This window comes from Colletes latitarsis, chromosome 6 (genome assembly GCF_051014445.1).
Source record: "Colletes latitarsis isolate SP2378_abdomen chromosome 6, iyColLati1, whole genome shotgun sequence".
NCBI lineage: Eukaryota > Metazoa > Arthropoda > Insecta > Hymenoptera > Colletidae > Colletes > Colletes latitarsis.
In genome coordinates, this window is record NC_135139.1 from 3,345,567 (window position 1) to 3,364,482 (window position 18,916).

Consider the following 18,916-nt stretch of genomic DNA (forward strand, 5'->3'; position numbering starts at 1 on the left):
AAACCACGCTTCTCGGGGTTTTCTAGAAGTCACGCGAACGATACAGTAACGTTCTATTTCTAACAAGCGGTTTAAACGCTCGAACATAGAAAAGGCATAACACTTATATGTTAGAAAGAGGCGGACGAGAGACGCGGTGGCAGCGGACAAGCGACGTAAAGCGATAGACTTACTGCACAGATTGGGTAAGTAATCCCAAACCAGGACCCTACGCGCAATTCCGTTTTGTCGAATTAGCTATTTAATCGATTAGGTCGTGAGTATGACCCGGTTAAAAGACTGCGGAAACTCGTTGGTTATCAACGAGATTTCCCTTCAGCAGTGAACTTAGGTTCACATCAGCCTGACATTTCCACGGAGTGCTGCAAACGGCGGTCGTGTGAGAGACATCGAGATTAGGACTCGATCCTCCCTTGAGTGTCGAACGGCTTTAAAACCCACCTATAAGGGCCTTCTTGGCGTATATACCCTGGGTGGATTTGTCGCCTTCCAGTCGGAGCATGGGACAACCCTTTTACTCCCAGCTTCTGGCGACCCGCTAGAGCGCTGTTCACTGACCGCTAGTCCTGTACGGCCACTGTGCGTAGAACGCGACTCACAAAGCGCCGTGGTGTTCCAGTCTCAACAGTAAGTCGCCAAGTGCACCGTTGAAAGACCGCACCACACCGTGCCCCGTACGCATAACGAAGACGATAAGGGGCCGAGGACCGGGTGACGGTTGAAGCCTTACAACCTTCCTCTAATCGCTCTCTCCTGCGACAATTAAGTGTTGCAGTCGCACAAGAAACGAGACTGAATCTCGTTTTCATGAAACAATAGTCGTGCGATTCCCGATTTAAAGGGAACCTTCACACATACAGCCCACTCGCTTAGCTGCGTGTCGCGGCGGCTGAGATTCCCGCTCCTGGAGATCCAGAGTATCATCTAGCGGATTATCTCCGGGGCGCATCTGGTAGCCCGCAGACAAGTTTTTGCTAAGTTGCCAGCTATAATAAACGGCTTAGCCGAAGAATTTCGGCTAAGTGTAAAATAAAATCGAATATTGTATTCTTTTTCCCAAAGTTCCTTCCCTCGAGATCCGGACCACCGTTAGGTGAGGTATTCAAACCTCCTCCCCCTAACAAAGTTAGTTAGCAAAAACACGTAAATGGCCGCGGTTTAATAATCTGTACGTTGAAAAAATTCTGCGCCAGCCCAACCTTCTAGAATAACGCGAATACAACATAGAAACGGGCATCGCGGCCAGGTTTTTCCGTCTCAGACAAACGCGATATTTAATCAACTTTTATAAAAATGTAAAACAAACGTAGAACCCAAGTAAAGAATTTAAAAATTTTGTATTGGTCTCCAAAATCCTGATTTCTGATTAATTACAATTTCTTAAAGTAATCTTACGAAAAAATGTTTCTTAAAAACAACAATGTGTCTGAACCTCAAATCTCTTTGGATTCCAACTGTTTACTATGCATTGTAATAATTTAACAATATATATCGTTAATTATTTTGGAGTTACTTTCAAATGATTCGCAGATAAGGAAATGCTGCAATGCAAAAGACGTTCCAAAATTATTTTTATACATATTTAAGGTCAACAAAATATTCTTAAAATACTTTTAGAACATTTATAAGTAATTATAGATCATTGTTACATGGTTAACACTTGAAAAAAAGTAATGAATAAAAAAAAATAGTTAAGTCCAAAAAAAAGACTCGAATCTACAGTCAATCGCACTCAATGGTTGGCTTTATTTTATTCTTTTCAATCCTTTTGTAATTCTGCTAAGTGTAGGAACACTAAACAGTGTACACAACCCTTACACGTTAAAGAATGCATGAAAATTCAACGTGTAAGTTATTCTAACACGCAGAAAATCAGAAAAACATCGGTGTTTACTTTTTCACTTTACAATACCTGTTTACTGTAAAAATGTAAAGGTAGTTCTGCAACTGTTTCAATAGGTAATCGGCACTTTTCAGCATTCTTTGCGGTTTTTAATTTTTCATAACCTGTTTCTTCAACCTAAAAATCTGAAAAATTGCACAATATGTATCTCGGTATCCGAAATATCTCTGAATTTTTTACATTTTTGCATCTAATAGAACAAGAGAAATTACGCAAAATCATGATTAATAATTTAAAAACTACAAGACGTATAATCATCATTATCCGTGAACTGATTACACTCAAAATCTAATCAGACCTTGAAACGAGAACATAAATTTTAAATGTAATGTTTTATTGAAATTCATTCAGCCGTTTAGACGCAATTATGTTAAAAGCATGCGTACATAGACACAAAAAAAAATTTTTTTTTTCAATAGTCACAATATGATCAGGGGGTCTTAAATCGTGTATTCCCACTGCAAAAAATTTTTGAAATTTTTTTTCATTATGGTACCTTCCTTATACCTTCCATAGGTCAAAAAGTAGAAATGCTGGTACAGTCGTGACTTGGAATCGTATGCCAATTGCCACGAGATTAATTTTAGCTGTTACAAGAGCAAGAAGGAAAGGCTCACACTCGCTTACTTTCTTGATTTCCCAAAGTTGCGTGTTACATATGCCGAACGTTTCGTTCCCCAATTTTGCCTTTCCAATTAAGTGCATTAAAAAATAGCGCTTCTTTTCTTTTTTACGTAAGGAAATCCTCATGGACACTCTGAGGCCCCAAAATAGGAGGGGAGGGCCTCGGGGTAGTGCCGGACTCCAACCGGCTAAAACACTATGGTGTCCGTCCTCCGGCGTTGCGACGGAAAACCGGAAACTCTAGTGAGGCATCACAAAGACCCCAGCCACGCCATGCCTGTCGAGGCTCATCCCGGGGGGAAGGACGAGCGTGTCTCCCCCCCCCCCTGATTTCTCCGCCGCGGATGCCAGGTCACCCAACGTCCGCGGCCCCGGGGCTGCCGAAGCACCTCCAGCCTTCCCTCAGGGGCTGTGCCCGGCAATCGTCGGCCACAGTACGGGACGTAGCGACCCCGAGGTACCTGATGCTAATCACATCATAAGCCCCTCGTGGGTCGTCACAACGACCCAATCACAATTCCTTTTTGGTTTCATGAATGGTACGTGACGGCAGGAGGATCGGGGGCCTTGGCTTAACCGCCTGAGCCGTGAGTATGGCGACTCTATAAAATCGCCCTCTAATCCTAAGCTATGGTGCACAGCGATGGGATGCATGGTTGGGAGAGAAGGCCCAATCCCGAGCGACCATCTCCAGGGGCACCTGCAGAACCCCTGGAGTATTAGGCTTACCCAGGTAAAGCGGCTCTACCCGGGTGGACCTTTATTTCCGACATATGCTTGGGAACTCAATGGATTTTCATAATAAAACGGGGATGGGACGGGATATTTCGGGGAGGGAGGACGAAGACGGTGTTGGACCTAGGGTGACGGCGCTCGCGCCTCACACAGTGCCTGGTCCGGCTTCGTGGAGAGTCGAGGAGGACGACGAGACTGCGTCAGTCTCGTCCTTCTCCTCCACCAGGAGCCACATAGGCTCCAAGAGGAAGCGGACGGGGCAGGCCGTCGACGGAGTGGGCAGGGCAATGAGACCGGTGGTTATGTTGAATTGCCTCAGGGACGAGGTAATCGAGGAGATATCCGAGAGGCTCTTCTCGTCTCTGAGGCAGGTGGCGAAGGTGGCCGCATCCTACTCCTTTAAGGGGCAGAAGAGCAGTGGCGCAAAGGCCCTTAGAAAGGGTGCGCAAAAGATGAGGGAGGCGGCGCTGCAGCTGAGCTCGCGGAACGCCCATCAGCAGCTCCTGTTGGAGGAGGAGGGCAGAGGCGCGCTGGAATAGCGCGGTCCTCCCTCCCATTCTCTCTTCTCCTCCGCCGTGCCCCCAGGCGGTGGTAAATAAGCGGAGTACGGCGGCGGTGATGCGGGGCCTTACGGGCCCTTTCACCCGCACTCCGTCCGCACAGAGTTCCCCGTCCTCCTCAGAAGACGAACTTCTGAGGAGGATTGGGGACATGACAAACCGAAAGCTGGCCGCACTCCGGGATGAGCTCCTCCCCGATAGAGCGGTCAGCGGGAAGGCGGTGCCTCCCCGACTAGGACCGGTACAGTCGGGGAAGGCAAAGGTGGGGGGAGTGAAAGCTCCGCCCAACGTGGCCACTCCGGGGCCTGGAGTCGCGGCCTCCAAGGCGGGCAGAGTACCCGCGGTCCCGGATCGCACGCCTTCAAGGCATCGTACCAAAGGGGGTGTCGTGGAGGGAGGTGGTGGGGCGGAAGGCGAGGAGAGCGGCGAGGAAGGCCTCGCAGCCGCAGCCTCCGCCCTCACCGCCCGCGGCAAAGGTGAAGGCCGCAAAGGCACGATCGGGTCGTACACCCAAAAACGGCAGCGGTGGCGCTGACCGTCGCGCAGGGGGCGACCTGACCTTCGCGGGGGCGATGCAGCCCGCCAGGGACAACATCTCCCTGGAGGAGCATGGCATCGCTTCCGTGGGGGCGAAGAGGGCCGTGACCGGGCTTCTCCTGCTGGAGATCCCCGGTCCAGAGGGCGGTGTTGAAGGCGGATCGACTCGCCCAGAGGCTCCGGGAGCAACTGGGCGAGCGGGGTGTCAGGGTCGCCCGGCCCGTGAAGCGCACGGAGATGCACGCTTGTGGGCTGGACAACTCGGTCACCGCACAGGAGATGTCCCGTGCTCTAGCAAGGGCGGGTGAGTGCCCTGAGAGAGACGTGCAGGTCGGAGAGATCCGCAGGTCTCTTTCCGGCCTGGGGTCGGCGTGGCTCCGGTGCTCTCTCACCGCCGCCCGCAAGGTGACGGAATCAAGGAGGGTGTTAGTGGGGTGGGTGTCGGCGCGAGTGGAGATACTCGCGCCGCGCCCGCTCCAGTGTCACCGCTGCCTCTAGTTGGGGCACGTGAGGCAGTGGTGCACCTCGCCGGTGAATCGCAGCGGCCAGTGCTACCACTGCGGGGCGAAGGACCACCACGCCAGTCAGTGCTCGGCGGCCCCCTACTGCCCGCTATGTGCGGACATGAGGAGGCCAGCCGATCACAGGGTGGGAAGCAAAAAGTGCTCTCCCCCCTCCCGGAAGAAGAGGGTGAAGCGGCCCACCTCGGATCAGGCACCGCGGTCGGTGGCATCGTCCATAATGGTTGTGGACGGTGCCACGGGGACGGACAGACGGGAGGAGGCTGGGACGACCGCTAAGTAATGCCGCCCCGCCTTCTCCTCCAGGCCAACCTCAACCACTGCCGTGCGGCACAGGACATGATGTCCCAAGTCCTCGCGGAGTGGGGGGTTGACCTGGCGCACGCCGTCGAGCCGTACGGTGTCCTTGATCACTCTCATTGGGTAGGCGATGCGGACTGCTTGGTAGCGACGGTATGGGGTGGTGGCGACGGGTCCTCGCCGTATTCCATTCTAGAGAGCGGTCGGGGATTCGTCGTCGTGGACTGGGGGAGAGGCGCCGTAGTGGCGTGCAACATCTAGCCTCGCAGCGGTCACGTCGCGTTCAAGCAGTAGGTACCTGACCCGGGTAGCTGCATGCGTGCAGCGCTGCGCGGCCCGGCCGGTGCTGGTCCTGGGGGACTTTAACGCCAAGTCGGTGGCGTGGGGATCCCCCAGGACCACCGTCCGCGGCGAGATTAACGGCGACTGGGCGTCTTGGGTCGACCTTCGGGTACTGAACCGAGGGTCGGAGCACACGTGCGTGCAGTGATATGGGGGGGGGGCCATTGCAGATGTTGGATTCGCGGCCCCCCCCCAACGCCGTGCGCATGGTGTCGGGTTGCCAGGTGGTCGGGGGGGGGGGGGAAGAGGCACTCTCGGACCACCGGTATATCCGAATAGAGGTCTCTGCCCCCGGATGTGCATCCCGGCACCACCGCCCGGGTGACACCCCACCGCTCCGCTGAACACTTCGGCGCTAGACAAGGACGCTCTGATGGCAACTGCCCTCGCTGCAACTTGGCCGCTGGAGGAGGCCGAGCTGCCGAGCATAGAAGGGGAGGTCGCCCGTCTCGGGGGATTAGTCGCAAACATTAGTGACGCGACGATGCCCCGGGTCGGGCGGGCTTCATGTCGTGTGCCGCACGGCAGTGGTTGAGGGTGGCCTGGAGGAAGAGGCGGGGCGCCATTACTTAGCGGCCGCCCCAGCCTCCTCCCGGCTGTCCGTCTCCGTGCACCGTCCACCACTATTGTCGACGATGCCACCGACTGCGGTACCTGACCCGGGGTGGGCAGCTTCTCCCTCTTCTTCCGGGAGAGTGGAGAGTACTTTTTGCTCCCCACCCTGTGATCGGCTGGCCTCTCTATGTCCACACATAACGGGCAGTGAGGGTCGCTGATCACTGCCTCGCGCGGTGGTCTTTCGCTCCACAGCGGTAACACTGACCGCTGCGGTCCAACGACGAAGTGCACCACTGCCTCACGTGCCCCAACTCGAGGCAGCGGTGACTCTGGAGCGAGCGCGGCGCGAGTATCTCCACTCGCACCGAAACTCACCTCACCGGCAACCACCCGGATTCCGCCACCATACGGGCGACGGGGGGCAGCGGGCCCACGTCAACCCCAGACCAGAAAGAGACCTGCTGATCTCTCCGACCCGCACGTCTCCCTCAGGGCACTCGCCCGCCCTCGCTAGGGCACAGGGCACATCCCGAGCGGTGACCGATTCGTCCAGCCGACAAACGCGCAACTCCGTGCGATTCGTGGGCCGGGCCAGCCGGACACCCCGCTCACCCAGCTGCTCCCGGAATCTCTGGGCGAGTCGGTCCACCTTCCCGCCGCACTTACGGAAGCGATGCCAAGCTCCTCCAGGGAGATGTTGTCCCTGGCGAGCTGCATCGCCCCCGCGAAGGTCAGGTCGCACCCTGCGCGACGGTCAGCGCCACCGCTGCCGTTGTTGGGTATGCGCCCCGGTCGTGTCTTTGCGGCCTTCACCTTTGCCGCGTGCGGTGAGGGCGGAGGCTGCGGCTGCGAGGCCTTCCTCGCCGCCCTCCTCGCCTTCCGCCCCACCACCTTCCTCCACGACACCCCCCCTTGGGACGATGCCTTGGAGGACGTGCGATCTGGGACCGCGGGTACTCTGCCCCCCTTAGAGGCCGCGACCCAAGGCCCCGGAGTGGCCACGGTGGGCGGAGCCTTCACTCCCCTCACCTTCGCCTTCGCTGACCGTACCGATACTGGTCGGGGAGGCACCGCCTTCCTGCTGACTGCTCTACCTTTCGTTCTATCATGTCCCCAATCCTCCTCAGAAGTTCGCCCTCTGAGGAGAATGGGGAACTCTGCGCGGACGGAATGCGGGTGGAAGAGCCCGTAGGGCCTCGCTCCACCGCCGCCGCATTCCACTTATTTACTACCGCCGGGGGGCGCGGCGGAGAAGGAGGGAGGATGCTCAGCTCCTGCGCCGCCGCTCTTCTGCCCCTTAAAGGAGCAAGATGCGGTTACCTTCTCCACCCGCCTCAGAGACGAGGAGATCCTCGCGGATATCTCCTCGGTGACCTCTTCCCTTCGACAACTGAGCATAACAACAGGGCTCATTGCCCTGCCCTCTCCGTCGACGGCCTGCCCCGTCCGCTTCCTCTTGGAGCCTAAGTGGCTCCTGGTCGCCCTGCTACTTATCGAACCTTTGGAATGGGGATCATTTCCGCCCAGATACAGCAGTTCGGTAATTAACATACTTCAATGAATACCAAAAATGGTAATTTCTAACGTACATCTGTATTTGCCTTCACAGATTTTTAGGTATATGTATAACTCGCGGGATCAGAATCGTACAGTTACGTTTAGAGCTAACATCATGTCTCTCGTTACGCTATCCACGATTTTGATAGTCGGTTGCATCTCGTGAGGTCGGGCTACAGTACCCTTTCGTATCATATTTAACCATATAGAATTCGAGAGTTAGTATAAATTCTAAAACAGCTATTGTTAAAAAGCTGATGCTTCTAACGACGAGGTCCGGATAGAGGTACTGGAGTTTTCAGGAAAAATTATTACGTGCGTCTGGATTTCTTTTCGTCGGCCTTCAACGCCGTCCTTTTATTACGAAAATAATAATTGAAACAAAACAAAGAAAACTAAAAGACAATTATTACGTAACAAAATGAATGAAAATCAGGAATCTGAAATTAAATCTTCGTCGCCTGCCTGGTCTGTACCGGTCGCCGAACTCGCTGGTTTGAGGTAGGCCAGGATTCCTATAATCAGAAAAACACGGCTATGTGTTACACACACGTAAACACGTTATACGTATCTATGCCGCGCTTGTGTTCTCACGCCCCTGGCTTCGTGATTCGAACGTACAGGAGCGGAGAATTTCGCTCGTTCGTAATATACGAACTTGCTAGTGGACTGTATTTTTAATTTTGGCTTTGATAAAGAATTAATTCCTTAAATATGCCGTTTGCAGTCGCTTACCTTGTGGACGGGATTGCAAGTGGAAGTTGTAAGGCTCCAAATGCACTTCTCCCGTGAGTCTGTTCACTGGGTCTATGCGTCGGAACGCAGTGCAGTGCAACAGCCCAACCGTCGAACTGCGGCTGCTCTTGGCTGCTTCAACAGACGACTTATTAATTTGCCAACTTTCTTGTGTCTTAATCGTTTATACGATCGAGACGACCACTCAGTTCGGTACAGAGAGATCAAACACCCTACTGGTGTATGTTCTCGATCACTTCACAGGGGATCGAACACCCTACTGGTGTATTTTCTCGATTTTCTGCCGCAGGACTGATTTTGTGGAATCTCGATTTGGGAAATTCCATACAAGATTCCGGGGCATACTTGACCGAATCTAAAACTGATCCATTCGTCAAGGAAATGGCAGATGATTTCCATACTTTTCTCGAGTTTAACGAATTCTCAGCTGTGCGATGTCAATCAGTGGACCCGCACCAGACTGAACATCTACTCTTTACATCCGTCAAATACAGGCAGAATCGTTCTGAATATTAAACAGTTAGAACTTTCCTTTCGTAAATCCTTCTGTTCGAGTGGAGTCGGGAGCCGATCCACTCTAGTGACAAGTCTACGTAGGACTGCGCGGATTGACAGCCAAAGACGCGGCCGCGTTACTCTAATTAGTCGTTACGCGGCTCTGTCTAAATTTCGGCAGTCTTTCTCCGTCTAATTCTTAGCGCACTACTCTCTCACGGTTGTTCCGTTCGGTCGGCTCGGGTTTTTCCGCTCGTTTATGGTGTCAGATGCGGAAACGTGACTTTGTCGAAAAGATCCTCGAAGATTCCGCATCAGGCAAATTTCATCGTAAATCGTTCGAACACTTGGCGATTCGAAAGCGCTAGCCCGAATTGACCAACGAAGGGCTGTATTGTCTCGCGGGTGGCACGGTCCTCTACAACGACCGTCGCCAACTCATGGAACAATACAGCCATAAAACAGCTGCAACGCACGTGTAGCTACGTGTCTCAATCCGGAGTCCCGTTTCTTCCTCGGCGAAATTAACGGGGCCTTCGACTTGGGGAAAACCATGGTCACCCTCGTCCAGGATGACCTGGGACTTTCCTCCACCATGATCGCATGAGGAAGGAGTTTCCTGTCCAACGGGGCAGGAAAATCGATCCTCCACCCCCAAGTCGATAGCCAATCGATAAATTAGAAAAGTCAACGCGAATCGGTGCACCACCCCCAAAAATCGCGTTCGGAGGGGTTTCAAGTCAAGGAGGGAACGGGCTCCTGAAACTAAGAGTCAGTCGTTGTCGTGCAACCATCGAATACGGACAAAAATAGTTCCATCGTTCCGGGAACAGTTACGACGTGTTATCGTTTCAGGAAAAATCGTTACATCAAAACAGTCGCTCAAAATTAATTTGACGAGCGACGGCCAAGAAACCTGCGTACCGCGACGGTTAGAGGGCCTTACAACCCCTCGAGAATTTAGAACTAATTCACGCGGCTACCTGGCTAGTACCCGACGCGTCGGTACACGGTACTGACGTCATCAACACCGTTAGCACACTCGAATCGAAGGTAATGAGCCGTTACCGATGCCAGAATAACTAGTAATAACCACGTTTTTCTGTCACTGCTCGTTGTACAAATTCTCTTAGAGATAACCTCCCGATTATTGTACGCTAACAGCATTATGCAATCTTTAAACAGCCATTATTTTCATCCGTTCTTAATCCCGCATCGCTACTATGTCAACATCGTGCAATAATTATTTAGGTAATTATATTATTCTTTTAACGCGACATAACTTACACTGACCACTTGTATATTACTTGTTACTTTAAGAATATATCTAGTTTCATTATTTAATCAAAGTTATTCAATTTTTTAAACCCATTATTACCTAAAGCGATTATAGTTAAACATTCCCACAATAACATAACTTTACCGCTCAGGTTACATTAGATTTAATAATGTAAAGTTACGAGGTCAACTAACATATCCTAACATCCAAATACAAATTCTTATAACCTAGTGGCTGTTCGATTTTGCATCGAGTTCGTCCATGCAATCTATTACCATCCTAGCAGCTCCCTGATTTCGCATCATGTTCGTCTTTTTTTTTTTGTACGTGGGGAAATCCTCATGGACACCCGCGGGTCCACCCGAAGGGCGGACTCTTACCGGCTAAAACCCCACGATGTCCATCCTCAGACGCCTGGCGAGGGATCGGGAACTCTAGTGAAACATCACAAAGTCCCCCGCCGCATCGTGCCTTTTCAGGCCCCTCTCGGTGAGAGGCACTCCTCCCACCGCATTTCCCACTCAACCGCAGGCACCTGATTACCAGCGCCCGCGGCCTCCTGATATGGGACTACGCCGCCGGCCGGGTGGCCACGTTGGCCGCAGAACTCATCCGCAGCCAACTGACCAACCTGCAGCCTTAGGTAAAACCCGCGGCAAATGTCTCATGCTCCGGGCCACTCACACACGCAAAGCATTCATACCGGTGTTTGGTCCGCGGGAACTTTCGCTTCGACCTCCGGGATGCCATGCGAGGATGCGGCCACCAGCCTTCTCAGGTTGATGACCTCATCCCCGCATCCCATCACAGCGGCTGCCCCTATCCGCCACCTGGGGACGCGCCACGTAAGGGTCCGCCTCCCCTGCCGCTTGGACAACCAAACGGTTGCGTGGGTCCTACGGCACCTTAGTTTCGCACTAAGTTCGTCCGTACGTGACTCCATCCTAGAGGCTCTCTGATTTCGCATCAGGTTCGTCCGTGCACCTTACTAATAAACTGATACCATATTCCATACTCTCTCCCGCACTCGTAGGCCACGCGCGCTGCACGGTCCTGGCTCGTAACATGCGCGAAGAGTCGAGCTCACGTACATGTGACTCGTGCGGTAGTATATGTCTGCTATCTTCACCTCTTCGTTAGACGGTATGGAAATTCGTCGTTTTTAATGTCGACGACGATGTACTCAATTACTCCAAATTTGGCCGCACTGCACCGCATTCCGACCTAACTTCCTCACTGCGTTCAGACAAATGACAAACGCGGTTCGATATCCCGCTCCTACATTAATACTTTAAAACCAAAGCAAGACAAGGCTTTGTTTGGTATAAACGAAACAATACATTTATAATAATTTGTAAAAAACGAAAACAAAAACAAAAGGTGTACTTAAAACAATAATGTTATAATTTTTTAACAAATACACAGTGATCAATATAATTAATAAAATAAGTAGTGATTAAATTTACTTCAATAAATATTCAAATTGCATGCTGCTTTTCGCGATACAAAGATCTGCTCTTCTCATTAAATTGTTATGTGTTACCAAAGGTTAACTTTATGAATCTACGACACGGCCTACACGTATAATCCGAAAAAGTTTTTTCCGTTAAAGTTTTTCAATTGTGTCAACTGGTGTTTGATAGACCAGTGATTGTAAATGCTCTCATAAATAAAAATGTAATGGAGACAAGTCGGAAGAGACATACCGGCTATTTTTTCAATTACTACAAAATAAGCTAAAATTCGTTCTAATTTCATTGTATATCAGGTCATTGAATTCGTTTATTTATCAACTGAACGACATAAAGTCAAAAATACATAGTGATATTTAAAAAAGTCAAAGTGATCTGAGATTCGATCAAATAAAAAAATTTTTCGAAATTTTTATTACCACATTTTCTTCTCCTTAAAGTGTATATTAACTTTTATTGCAAACATTTTTTTATCACATCAGTGTAAACACCTAAAAAATCAGAGTGGCCGTTAAGATGAACACTCTCAATACTACTAACAATAAGTAGTTCCAAAGAACTACCAATCAAATTTAAGAATATTTCGTATTAGATCGAAGCTAGTTGCGATTTTAAAGTATAATTTTCTATCACATCCAGAATCCAATTGGCTTCTTTAAATATTCAGTTACTAAACGTTTCGGTATACTTCTCTTGTAAAGTGACTTTTCCTACGATATATGCCATTGAAAATTCTCCTTTGTTAAACGTTTCTGGATTTATGATAGCTTTATTGGCAGTTCTAAATTTCCTTTTCTTTTCTTAGTTATAAAATTAAAGGATTGTGTCTTACTTCGGCTATTTTTGAGGATCGGAATTTGGAGACATTTCTTTGGCAAATTATGTCACGGTTGTTTAAGGAATCTCCAAACTCTACACGAGACTTGGAATCCTTGGAGCTCTTCCTCGACTCAGTAGCGGTTGACGTATCGTAAATCCACGTTAGCGCGCAATTGCGATACACTGGGATCTTGAGGAGTCGACGGCGATTTTTCTCAAATTCTTATGAAAAAAGGCAACGTTCTCGCTCATCCTTGCATGGTCTACCTTTACACTGGACAGCAGGGTGAGCGAGAATGCTGCAAAAAGTAAGAAACGCCCTACCAAGGTGACGACTTTGAGGATTGGCTTGACCAATCCTCCCGCCGGTGATCGATGTTCGTCTTCGGCAAGCGGCAAGCTTTTGAGGGTAAATTAAGGTAAAGGTTTTCACGACCACGAGTGATACGTGTCTCAGACGATTATTTGTTCGTGATCGAACCATCATAAATACTATGATTGTCTTGAGACGGAGTCGTTTTCCATTTGCTTTCAGTTTTTAGCATAAATTCAGTGATATCAATATATACAATATACAGAGTGTTTGGTAACTGATGGTACAAGCGAAAAGAGGATGATTCTACATGAAAAAATAAGTCTAAAATATAGAATAAAAATTTTTCGTGTGAGGCTTTATTTTCGAGAAAATCGGCTTTGAATTTTCGACGGTTACGCGTGCACTTGATCATGTTTTGTTATAACATATCTCGCTGTAGATCATTGTCTCGATTTAAGTTTATGTTGATAAACACTTCCAGTGTCATGGAATTGTTTATTAACTTAAACATAAACTTAAACTGCAGTAATACCCATCGAGACAATCATCTATGGCGAGATCCGCTATAACAAGGCATGGTTAAGTGCACGCACACCTGACGAAAATTCAAAGGCGATTTTCTCGAAAACAAAGCCTCACATGAAAAATTTTTATTCTATATTTTAGACTTATTTTTTCATGTAGAATCATCCCCTTTTCGCTTGTACCACCAGTTACCAAACACCCTGTATATTGTCTCTCATATATTTTTTGAACTCCAGCTTTAAATAGCTTTTAGATCTTTTGTAATTGTAGAAAAGTGACGGAAAACTCGATCATAAAAATGTATAAGGGCAAATTTAATAGAAACACTTATTAATATAACGTGAACAAATACACAAACATGTACGCGTAGCATAGCGACATTGTAAGAAGTGAGAAAAATAAACGACAAACGAAGAGAACCACCCTTACTTTCTGACTACAATTATCTGAGTACATTCTACTATCGTATACGATTAATATTAAATAATCACTACATTCCTAACAATTTATTCGAGTGCTTAAAACTCGTTACACATTGCTGATTGAAGTCGCGGTCGGCAATTAGTTACAAGAGAATATGTGAACGTATACCTAAATACTTCCATATGTGTGTGATCACTAGCAACTCGCTTTGATCCTTGTTGCTCGTCGGCTGGTCGCCAACGATCATTAATTATAAGTACAAGAGAATATATTGCTCATCGATGAAGACGCCGACAACAAGCCATAAGAAGCTTAACCAAATTTAATTTAATGTAATGATCGTATTTAAATTTTTGCAACTCTTAGGAAACGTAATCTTGGGCCGATATTTATGGCATTTATTTTATCAGTACGATTACTATAATATACACCTAACGTTTCGCTATGTGAATTAATACATCGTTGAAATTTATACGATACTACTAAGAATCAGAGTTGGGCAAAATGTAATTTGATTACATTTATCACAATAGGACAACGTGTAATCACACTATAATGGCATTGTAAACATACGATATGAATTTTTAAGCGTGTAATAACTGTCGAATTAACATGTGATTACCACATAATTACAGTGTGTTTGCATGTACTCATAACTCTATTACGAAGCCATGAAGTGAGACATGCAAAAATAATTAAATGTACTGAGATGTAGAGAGATGACTTGATGCCTAGGTACGCCGATTGGCCGTAGCGTAATCGCGACGCCTGCTCTCACACGCATTGTCATTATTGGCTGAGTCGCTCACAACTGCAATTTCATCGTATGACAAAGGATGCGAACGAAACGTATATCGACAGAGTAGTAGGATAGGACAAGACTGAGGGACATTGGCGTAACCGTATGCTCAGAATACTAACCATGAATAATACAACGATTATATCAAGTAGAAACAGTAACAATAGATTAATAACTTCAAAGTTTGAAAATTGTAGTAAGGAGTAGCAGAGATTTCCGCGTAGAAATTATTATAACTAGTTCTTACTATCGAAGTTGAATAGAAAATAAAGCATTTCACCAAATAACAAGAAATGTACTTGTTAAAAGAACAAATGTATTAACTATTTCAAAGATATCTTTAAACTTTTATTCCAAATATTATACAAAATATTTCTATAAATTCTTCAACAATCGTAAGAACAGAATTACAAGTGTTGTCGCTTGTCAAAATCTTAAATATGTAGGTCTAACTAGAAGTTTTATGCATATTGAAGAAAAAATGAGAGGATTAATGGGAAGTTAATAAATTTGATGATAAAGTAATGCATGATATAGAGTGCAGTATTTAACGCATACGAAGACATGCAAGTTGTATTAAGAAAACGAAAAGAGAAACTGAATATTGGTTTGAAACATGCACCAACCGCTAGTGAATGAATGAAACAGAAAGAGCCAGGGAAGGAGAAAGAGGAGATTGGCAGGGGGAGCAAAGGGAGGTCTGGTAATGTGACTAAATGAATCCACTAACGGGGTTGGTTTTGCAGTAATGGAAGGGGTAATTAAAACCACCCTTCTGCGGATGCGGACCGAGCTAGATCTACTCTCCAGGGCCGCAATACCACGATAAACTAAAATTATTCGACAAGTTTCATTCGTTTAATTTTAGTCTTCGATTGTAATTCATTTCTAATATACTTTAAACATTTATTTTTTATAAAATATCATTATGAATGTTTTGTTATTATTAATATTAAAATTCAAGTTCTGAGAAACTACTACTATTAAACAAATTTATAAAGTACCATTTCTATATGAAGGTTTTCATAGTTAGGAGTGATATATATCTATAATATTTGCCAGACACTAAGCCTATGATTAATCATTTTAACCTTTGTTCTATCGAAAGACTAAATACTATCGTTTATTAATACTTCGTTTAGAGCATTTTTAGAATATCTTTCATTTTAAAGAATGAAAAATAGAAGAAGATACAATATTAATTCATTCATTTTGGATTCAATACAGTCATATTGGGAACTTCGTCAAAATGTTAAAATTCGTTCTATTATTATTTCGACCAATTACATAATTAACTTATTTACTACATAATTGTACATATCAATATAATTACTTTTTTGATAGTATATAATATTTGCATTGAAAAGCTTTCAAAAAATAAGAAAATATTTTCTGTATTTTTGGAAAGAAGGGAATATTGTTAGAGATAAACGCTAACGTAATAGTAAGTTTGCATAGTCGTATAGAGAAAACTACAGTTAACTAAAGGAATTAATGAAATCATTTAAATAACGAAGGAATGTTAGAGATAACGTGATGTCAAGAAATTCTAGTTGTATTGGCGGCCCTGGAATTCTCGATTCAGTCGTCGAGGGAACTGCGGCAGTGATGCTTTGCAAAATGGAACTGATTAACAAAGATTCAGAAAGGCACACATCCAATTTCCCCATTTTTCGTAAAACCGTCCTCTAATTATCGGTAATTCATTTACTGGCTTATACGATCGAATCGACACGCTTACTCACGTCTCTCGAGACGTTCCACTCTTTGTTGCAGCAATCATAATTGTACCGAGTATTCCTCAATGTCTCCTCAGTTTCAATAAACACGGTTCTGAGTATTTCTTGCACTCCATTCTTTCCATAATTAGTTGATATTTTTGCTTATTTCAAATAGAATAAAATGTTTAAATTTCTTTTACAATGTTTGTTCAGACATCACATCTATTAATAATGTTATTATGAATTTATTCATCATTTTTATTTCACTAAACGTAACAATTGATTCGTGTAATATATATCCAACGATTTAGGTGAATATGAATTTGTATTGCAACAGTTATTTTTTAAGAACTTTAGATGTTAAGAATCAATATGTTAGACATTAAACAAATCAAAGTAGCAGAAAGAAATTCTTACATTTTATTTTAACTAATGCACAAGTTGAAAGTTTTAACAAAAATATATTAAATCTAATTTCGAATGTAACTAACCTAATTTTGTTGAGATGATTCTTATTTCAATATAAAAACATTTTATTTTTAATTTTCTCTGCGTTTTATGTAGTATAATTTCACGTGACAAAAAAACTTAATGATAAACTACATGTTTCATAAATTTACACTACGTTCCGAAATAAGGTTCCAATAAGACACAAATATAGAAATGTTATTTTGTTACATTCGGTGCTTTGAAATAGATAAACATGTGTATAAATTAATAGGTTTAAAATCGCTACTTTCGAGAGCATTCCAGAGCATACATTTTAACTAAAGATATCTAACTCAGAAACTAAACTTTAAACAATCATTAATGTATAACTTTTGACGAAAATGAGTAAATCATTTTCTAAGTATTCGTGTGATTTTCTGTAACATTCAGCCAAAATTAAATATTTATCACAGGGGAATATATTACGTACAAAATTTTTACGTTTCAACCTATAAAGAGACTATTGTAATCGAAAAAAATATTGGAAATTTAATTTTTTACAGAAAATAGCGTTGTAAGACCATCTGCTCACGCTTTAACTATTAAAAAACAAAAATATTTCTTGAATGCTTGTAAATATGTACGCGTGTACTTATGTATACGTATGTGTGCTTATTAACACGATTTCGTTTAGAAAGGAAAATATATTTCCATAAAACTTTATATTTAAGTTTTATATTCTCATCTAAAAATCTGATTAGATTTTGAACAAAATCGGTTCATAAATAATGATGGTTATCTTTTATGCGTAAAAATCCTGAACAAGCTGTGCTTTCAATTATTTTGAAAACATAAACTGATCACGCCACGTTGTCAAACATTTTAATAGCGTCCGTGACAGCGAATTGTGTAGTTTTAGACAAGAAGTAGTCACGTATCAGGTAAGTAAATATTTCACAGTCATTATTTTTTGGTCGTATTCAATTATTTAATGTCAAATAACATTTACGAGCATCCTGTAATAGCATTTATTAGAATATTTGAATATATAAACAAAATATTTGTAAAAATTGCCATATATGTATATTGGGGCTAATTGTTCCCATAACTCGGGGTATGTTGTTACCGTAACAACTTAACCCAACTGTATCTTTTACGAATGTAAAAATAATTCCTATTGCGTTTTAACATGCGGCATACAAATGGAAAACGGAAAGAGACACTATCTCCACCGAAATCATGTGTAAGGCAGCTGAATCCGTGCTGCAAGAAGGACAGAAGGTAAAAACCATTGCCAAAAATTTTAATATTTGTCACACGACTTTCTCCAGATTTATTAAAAATGTATAAGCCGACGAAGAAGCTACAGTAGGTCATAAGAAATAGGTTCGTTTAACAAGTTATTTATATTAGGTTTAAGTAAAGTTGTTAATCATTTGTCATTATATTAGATTATTGTTGTTATTTTATTACGTTAATGTTTATGCCAAAGACAACATTCTTTTTCTTTCAAAAATATACAGAGTGGGGCGATAATTATGTCCACCTTGAATATCTCCGTTATTTGTAATAATATGAAAAAATGTTACATACAAAACTTGCACGGTACAGAGGGGAACACATTGTGATACAAATATTTTTCGTGTGGGTGGAAGCATAGAGGAGATTTCAAGGTCATCTTCATTTTTTTAAATAGAATGCTATATTTTTTTTATTGCGTTGTGATAGCGGGTGTTAAGACGACTTCATCAAGCTATCCTTGAAGGTCATGCAAGGACAAATGCAGTAGTAAAATAAACTTTCTTACATTAAGGAAGATGTTCGAAATGGTGACCGTTTGCATCAATGCAAAGTTGCAGTCTTCGTATCGCTGCATCACGCGCCTGTCTTATCATCTCTGAACTTATTTTAGCATATGCTGCAATTATCTGCTGTTTCATATTTTCTGGTGTAGTGGATACTTCTTGATAAATAACATTTTTCAATGCTCCCCAGAGAAAAAAATCTAATGTACTTAAGTCTGGACAGCGAGCTGGCCAAGAAACTAATCCTCCACGACCTATCCATCGATGTGGATAAAGTTCGTTAAGTGAATCTCTTACTTTCCGAGCATAATGTGCTGGTCATCCGTCGTGCTGTAACCACATCAATTGGCAAATGTTTAATGGTACATTTTCTAATAAAATCCCTAATGTATTTCGTATAAAGTGTTTATATCGTTCGCCAGTAAGATGTCCATTTATAT